At 41.5% G+C, this 6,646-nt stretch overlaps 1 long non-coding RNA gene across 2 annotated transcripts; it reads left to right on the top strand.

Moving 5' to 3' along the window:
• The first annotated feature begins 265 nt into the window (after positions 1 to 265).
• On the top strand, positions 266 to 1,670 carry LOC127338971 (uncharacterized). Of its 2 annotated transcripts, none has more exons than XR_007874565.2 (3): positions 266 to 816; positions 926 to 1,110; positions 1,304 to 1,670. It is a non-coding gene; the product is annotated as an uncharacterized lncRNA (long non-coding RNA). The 2 variants fall into 2 exon arrangements; XR_007874564.2 differs by having other exon boundaries at positions 266 to 840.
• The last annotated feature ends 4,976 nt before the right edge of the window (positions 1,671 to 6,646 follow it).

Raw genomic sequence — 6,646 nt, 5'->3', positions numbered from 1 at the left:
GCGGAGGCTTGTTTCGCTTTTCGCTTTCTGATTTCAGTAATAAGTCTGTGAACCATATTTGTGGCAATGTTAGTGATGATACCAGTGTTTGGCATTCTCGTTTATGTCACATTAATTTTGGTTTAATGTCTCGGCTATCCAGTTTGAGTTTAATTCTGAATTTCACCATTGCCAAAGGTTCTAAGTGCCATAGTTGTGTGCAATCAAAGCAACCTCGGAAGCCTCACAAGGCGGCCGAGGAGAGAAACATGGCACCTCTAGTGCTTCCACCATCACCATTTTTGCTGAATTTTTTCCAAATCTGATTGGAGCAGATTTTTCAGTGTCCTATGCCTCCTGAATACTCGAGCTGGAGGTATGGCACCTAGAAAATATCTTAGTTTTTGTTACAACTATCTTATTGAAGAAAGTTGTCCTTTACATAGTCACCTAATTTTTGCTGCCGATGAAGAGATAGTGAAGGTAACCATCATGTTCCTTGCTTTTTTGCATATGGATTTCCTTCCCAGATTATAGTAAAGATTTGCAGGAGTTCATGATATATAGTTTAACGTACAGAATATTTGGATATGCATGTCAAGTTCTACCTTCGTTTTTACTACCCAGATCTGAACTTGAAGTGGCAATTTTGACCATGAACTGTGAAATATTTATCTCCATTCGGTTGATCTCCTTATCAAGTATATTCTCACTGTAATGTTATTGGCTGTCTGGCTGATGCTAATTTGATGATTTTGTGTAACAAATTGGGGATTCTTTGGCCACAACAAAAACATTGGATCTAAGCGAATTCTACTAACTTCGGTGCAGACCTAGGTAAACCACTGCAACTTGAACAAGGTTTGCAAGCATCTAGCTTAATCCCTGTGTATGGTAACAGAGATCTATAGTACAAGCAGAAATCATATTCTGCATGTCATTGTAGGTTTGCGGACAAGCTTTGGTCTCTAGCTGCATTTGGAGGTCAACACTCAAAAACATCTGCATACTGCAGTTTCCGCAAGCAGCAGACCTAGATGATCTGTTGTAGGTGCTTGAGCTACTGATTCATGCCACGATTCAATGCAGTCTCCCTTTGTATATCAACTTCAGTGAGATATACATATTGAGGTATTTGCTGCCACTTACGATCTGTTATGGAGAGTTGAGTGTTATTAGACAGCGATAGTTCTGTTTATTGTCAGGTTCATTTTGTTAGTGATGATCAAGAAAGCAACGGACATATGTGCAAAGCAGCAATGATATACTCCAATTCTGTTAGTCCTTGTACCTCAAATATTTTGTCTGGTTGTCTCCTTCACAGGACAATGTGGTGCTCTTCTGTGTGGTATTGTTTGACTCATCGTTAATGAAGATGGGGCTCTTTGCGTGGAATTTGTTGATTTCTTTTAGACTTGTAGTACTTTCTGATGTAAAGTGCTGTTTCTCAAGTAAATAAATTAGTATCCGATTTGCTTTTATCTCTAAGAATAGTTAAGGAAACACCTTTCATAGCATCCTTGTCTAGGATATAATCTTTTTTTTTGCATCACAAGTCTAGGATATAATCAGTTGTACAAGGCATAGGTCATAAAAGGAAATGACATTTGCTATTTTTCTCTGTAAGGTCAAGCTATTCTGTCCTCTTGTTTTGTTATATATGTGAATCTCACACTTTATCACAGGAAGCAGTTTTTTTCACAGCAAGCAATTTTTGTATTTTTATTCATGCACTTTTCTTACTTCTTGGTGGTCCTTCCATGTGTGAGCAAACAAAGCCTAAGAAGAATGTGCCACACTGCTTTCTAGAGTATGTTTTAAAAAGGTAACACCTGTATGCCACACTGTCTTGGTACGTTTCAATACATGTTTCTAAAAGTATGTACCACAATAGTGGGAATTAGGAGAGAAACTTGGCACCTCTAGAACTCATACATTCTGATCTATGCGAGATGAATGGTGTGTTGACAAAAGGTGGAAAGAGATATTTCATGACATTGATTGATGATGCGACTAGATTTTGCTATGTTTATTTGTTGCGAACTAAAGATGAAGCTTTAGACTACTTTAAAATTTATAAGGCCGAAGTTGAAAATCAACTAGAGAGAAAGATCAAGCCTCTTAGGTCGGATCGTGGTGGTGAATATTTTCCTAAAATCTTTGATGAATTCTGTGAGGAACATGGCATTATTCATGAGAGGACACCTCCCTATTCACCCCAATCAAACGGGGTTGCCGAGAGGAAAAACCGCACGCTGACTGACTTGGTGAATTCCATGTTAGCCACTGCTGGTTTATCAAAGGCATGGTGGGGGGGGGGGAAGCTTTGTTGACTTCATGTCATGTCCTGAATAGAGTTCCTAAAAAGAATAAAGATAAAACCCCTTACGACGAGTGGTCTGGAAGAAAACCATCACTTTCGTATTTGCGCACATGGAGATGTTTGGCGAAAGTCAATATTCCAATTACTAAGAAACGCAAACTCGGACCAAAGACAGTGGATTGTATCTTTCTAGGTTATGCTCCACGGAGTGTAGGCTATAGATTTTTAGTAGTTCAATCTGAGGTACCAGATATGCATGTTGATACTATTATGGAATCTCGTGATGCAACATTTTTTGAGAATATGTTTCCTATGAAAGATATGCATAGCATTGCTAGAATTTCTACTGAGATAATTCCTGAATCTAGTACATCTAATGAGTAATTTGAACAATCACATGAGAATGTTACTGAGAAGGATGACAATGAAGCTCCTAAATGGAGCAAGAGACGGAGGATTGAAAAATCCTTTGGTGATGATTTCATTGTGTATCTTGTGGATGATACTCCCACGTCCATTGCAGAGGCATATGCATCTCCAGATGCAGATGACTGGAAAGAAGCTGTCCATAATGAGATGGACTCGATTCTTTCTAATGGAACTTGGGAGCTATCACAACGACCCCATGGATGCAAGCCTGTGGGCTGCAAATGGGTGTTCAAAAAGAAGCTAAAATCTGATGGTATTATTGAGAAGTACAAGACGCGGCTTGTAGCGAAAGGCTACACACAGAGAGAAGGCGAAGATTACTTCGACACCTATTTACCTGTCGCTAGACTTACCACCATTCGAGTACTACTGTCTATGGCTGCCTCCTATGGTCTTATCGTTCATCAAATGGACGTAAAGACAGCTTTTCTTAATCGAGAGTTGGAAGAGAAAATCTACATGGATCAACCTGATGGGTTTGTAGTAAAAGGTGAAGAAAGAAATGTGTGTAAGTTGCTAAAATCTTTATATGGCCTGAAACAAGCACCTAAGCAATGGCATGAGAAGTTTGACAGAACTTTAATTTCTGTAGGCTTTGTTGTTAATGAGGCTGACTAGTGCGTTTACTATCGCCATGGTGGGGGCGAAGGTGTTATACTATATTTGTATGTGGATGATATTCTGATCTTTGGTACAAACATGAAATTAATACACGAGGTCAAGTCTTTCTTATCGAAGTGCTTTGATATGAAAGACCTGGGAGAAGCTGATGTGATTCTGAACATCAAGCTTATTAAGGACGAGAGTGGGATTACTCTAACGCAATCCCATTATGTTGAGAAGATCTTGAGCCGGTTCGGCTATATTGATAGCAAGTCTTCTCCAACAACTTATGATCCCAGTGTGACATTACGCAAGAACTGGAGGATTGCCATAGATCAATTGAGATATTTTCAGATCGTTGGCTCACTCATGTACTTAGCGAGCGCAACTAGACCTGACATCTCTTTTGCTGTTAGTAAGTTGAGTAGGTTCAAGTCAAACCCGGGTACTGATCATTGGCATGCGCTTGATAGGGTCATACGCTACCTATGTGGTACAATGAGTTATGGGATTCACTATTCATGGCACCCAGCTGTGCTTGAATAATATAGTGATTCAAGTTGGATCTCTGATGTAGCTGATCTCTACGCCACTAGTGGGTATGTATTTACCTTTGGAGGTGACGCAGTGTCATGAAGATCTTGCAAGCAAACCATATTGACGAGGTCAACTATGGAAGCAGAACTTACTGTTTTAGACACAACTATTGTTGAATCAGAATGGTTGCGTGATCTCTTGATGGACTTGCATGTGGTTGAAAAACTTGTTCCGGCAATCCTTTTGAATTGTGATAATCAAACTGTAATTGTCAAAGTGAACAATTCTAAGGATAACGCGAAGTCATCAAGAGACGTTGAAGTCTGTCAGGAAATTGCGAAACTCCGGAGTAATAATTGTTACATATATTCAAACAGACAAAAACCTGGCAGATCCCTTTACAAATGGACTATCACGTAATGTGATAGAAAGTGCATCGAGGGAGGTGGGCTTGAGACCCGTTGATATTACACCATAAGTGGTAACCCAACCTTTGTGATCGGAGATCCCTTAAATTAGGACCTGGGAAGAACAAACTAGTGGTTTAATTGAGGAGAGTATTATGTAACCCTCTCTATGTGAAGATGTACAACTCCCAATTGATGTAAGGCAGGTTGGCAACAAGCCTTAATGTGTTTATGTTGGCTATTTTAACAAAGATGCTGTCCTACAGAGCATTCTTGAAATAACACATATATATGAGTCCGATTGTCAAACGTCGTAATCTATGAGATTTGGGTGATCTCTAGTAAACTCATGAAGAGACCACGAAGTATGACGCATATGCTTCACCCGCGGGGTAGGCTACTGGCATCCATGTACTGGTTATGACTTTGAGTGAAATCTTGTTCACGCAAAACTTGCAATTCAAGGCTTAGTCCATTGTTCAAGTGTGAATGGATGTAGCTTAAGGTTCTAGGCGGAAGTTCAACTTAACAGTCTCTGCTGAAACACTGGTATATAAACAAGCAACGAGTATTGGTAAATCTCTAAATGGACATTTGAGATCTGGTGGGGGATTGTTGAAATATTGGGTCCACTTTTAGTGGCCCACATTAGATTTCAGATTTCCCTATAAATCTCAAAGCCCACACTGTGGCAGCCCATGTGAGTTTGAGCCCAAGTTGGTGGCAGCTCACTAGGGAGTGGCAAGAAGTGGGAAGTTTAGTCCCAAATGGAAAGTTGGGAGGAAGTTAGACCACCTTATAAGGTGGGTTGTTCCACCACTAGTAAGTGTGTGAGAATAGGAGTGGTACATGCGCGCTCCTCCTCCTCCTCGCTCGCTCGTCTCGTCTCGACGCGCGTCGCGATCGTGGTGAGTGGATTGAGCTCTCGAGCCAAGACTTTCCTTTCTTTTTGCAGTTTAGGAAAACGAACAGAGTCCTAGACGGACACATCGCAGTTAGTCGGTTCGGGTCGCTCCCGGATCGTCGGCTATCTGTAACCGACTCGAAACATTCGTGCGACATGAGCGTGGCCCATGTTACCTAGGATTTTCCGAGCCTATATAATCTCTTGCCCGGCTACTGCAGAAACAAACTATATACATGAGTTAGGATTTCCACCTCTCTCAGCTTGCGCCACCATCGTACCCTACTCTATCCCGCCCGCCGGCGTGCACCGGCGAACGGGAGAGCAGGTCTCCGGAACCGCTCGCCTTCGCGATCCTATACGGGAGAGGGCAAATTAGGTTTTTGGGAAGCGCTCTGCGTGACTGCTCAAGTTCTTCATCACGGGTCGCCTTCCGTTCAAGTCGGGCGGTGCTGCTTACCGTCGTCTTCAACGCCGTCTACTTCGACCCGTCGTTCCTGTCGCCAACAACATTGTCATCAACAACGTTACTGCTGCGACATCATCTGCTACACCTCCACCGCCACCTCCACCAGATTGGTACGTACGACATATCTCGATCTGTTTAGCGATGGATGTTGTACCGTTTGCACTGCTACTATTCATGTTGATTAATGAATCTAGTATGTTCAAATTTCACATGTTAGTAGTTACTGTCGTCATGCTTAATATTCTGAAATTAATCATGAAAATTATGCCTAATTATCCAACAGCATGTGCCCCTGAGAAGCCCCTGCCTGGCCGAGTTGCTTCGCAACCTTTATAAGTAGAATTCAAAGGATCAACAAGTGAGGAAAAAAAGATTGCATCTGACGGCCTGTATCAAAAGCGGGTGAGAAAATTTACTGTCGCACGCAAAACTGACGGACCAGATGCATGTGCCCCTGAGAAGCCCCTGCCTGGCCGAGTTGCTTCGCAACCTTTATAAGTAGAATGGCTGTTGTACCTCTCTCCGCACAAAGCGTATGCCACCCATAGCAGGTAGCTAAGGCTGATCATAGTGCATAGTATCATATACTAGTATCATGCATATAATACTTGTCTATGATACTATCTCTATAGTGGGTGGTATTATGTTGTAGTATCATAAACTTGTAAATTTATTATTTTGTAGAATCCCAATATAAATCTATGTACAAGATCTATTTGCTATTTACTTTTCTCGTAACGTGCGCTATGATACATTATCTACCTATGTTACTCTAATCCTATCTCTCCTCATTAATTAGATGCCACATCATCATTTTTGTGGGTCTAGGATACATGATACTATCTCTGATACTAGCACTATGACCAGCCTAAGTACAGTACGACGGATGAAGGCTACAGAAAAAAAGTTACAGCCCGGCGAAACAACTCGCGGGTCGACAATCACGTTGCTCTTTGCGGCTTTATCGGTTGGACAGAAAATCGATTGACAGCGAA

Source organism: Lolium perenne, chromosome 3 (genome assembly GCF_019359855.2).
Source record: "Lolium perenne isolate Kyuss_39 chromosome 3, Kyuss_2.0, whole genome shotgun sequence".
NCBI classification, from domain to species: Eukaryota; Viridiplantae; Streptophyta; class Magnoliopsida; order Poales; family Poaceae; genus Lolium; species Lolium perenne.
This window is presented reverse-complemented; position numbering and strand designations above follow the sequence as displayed.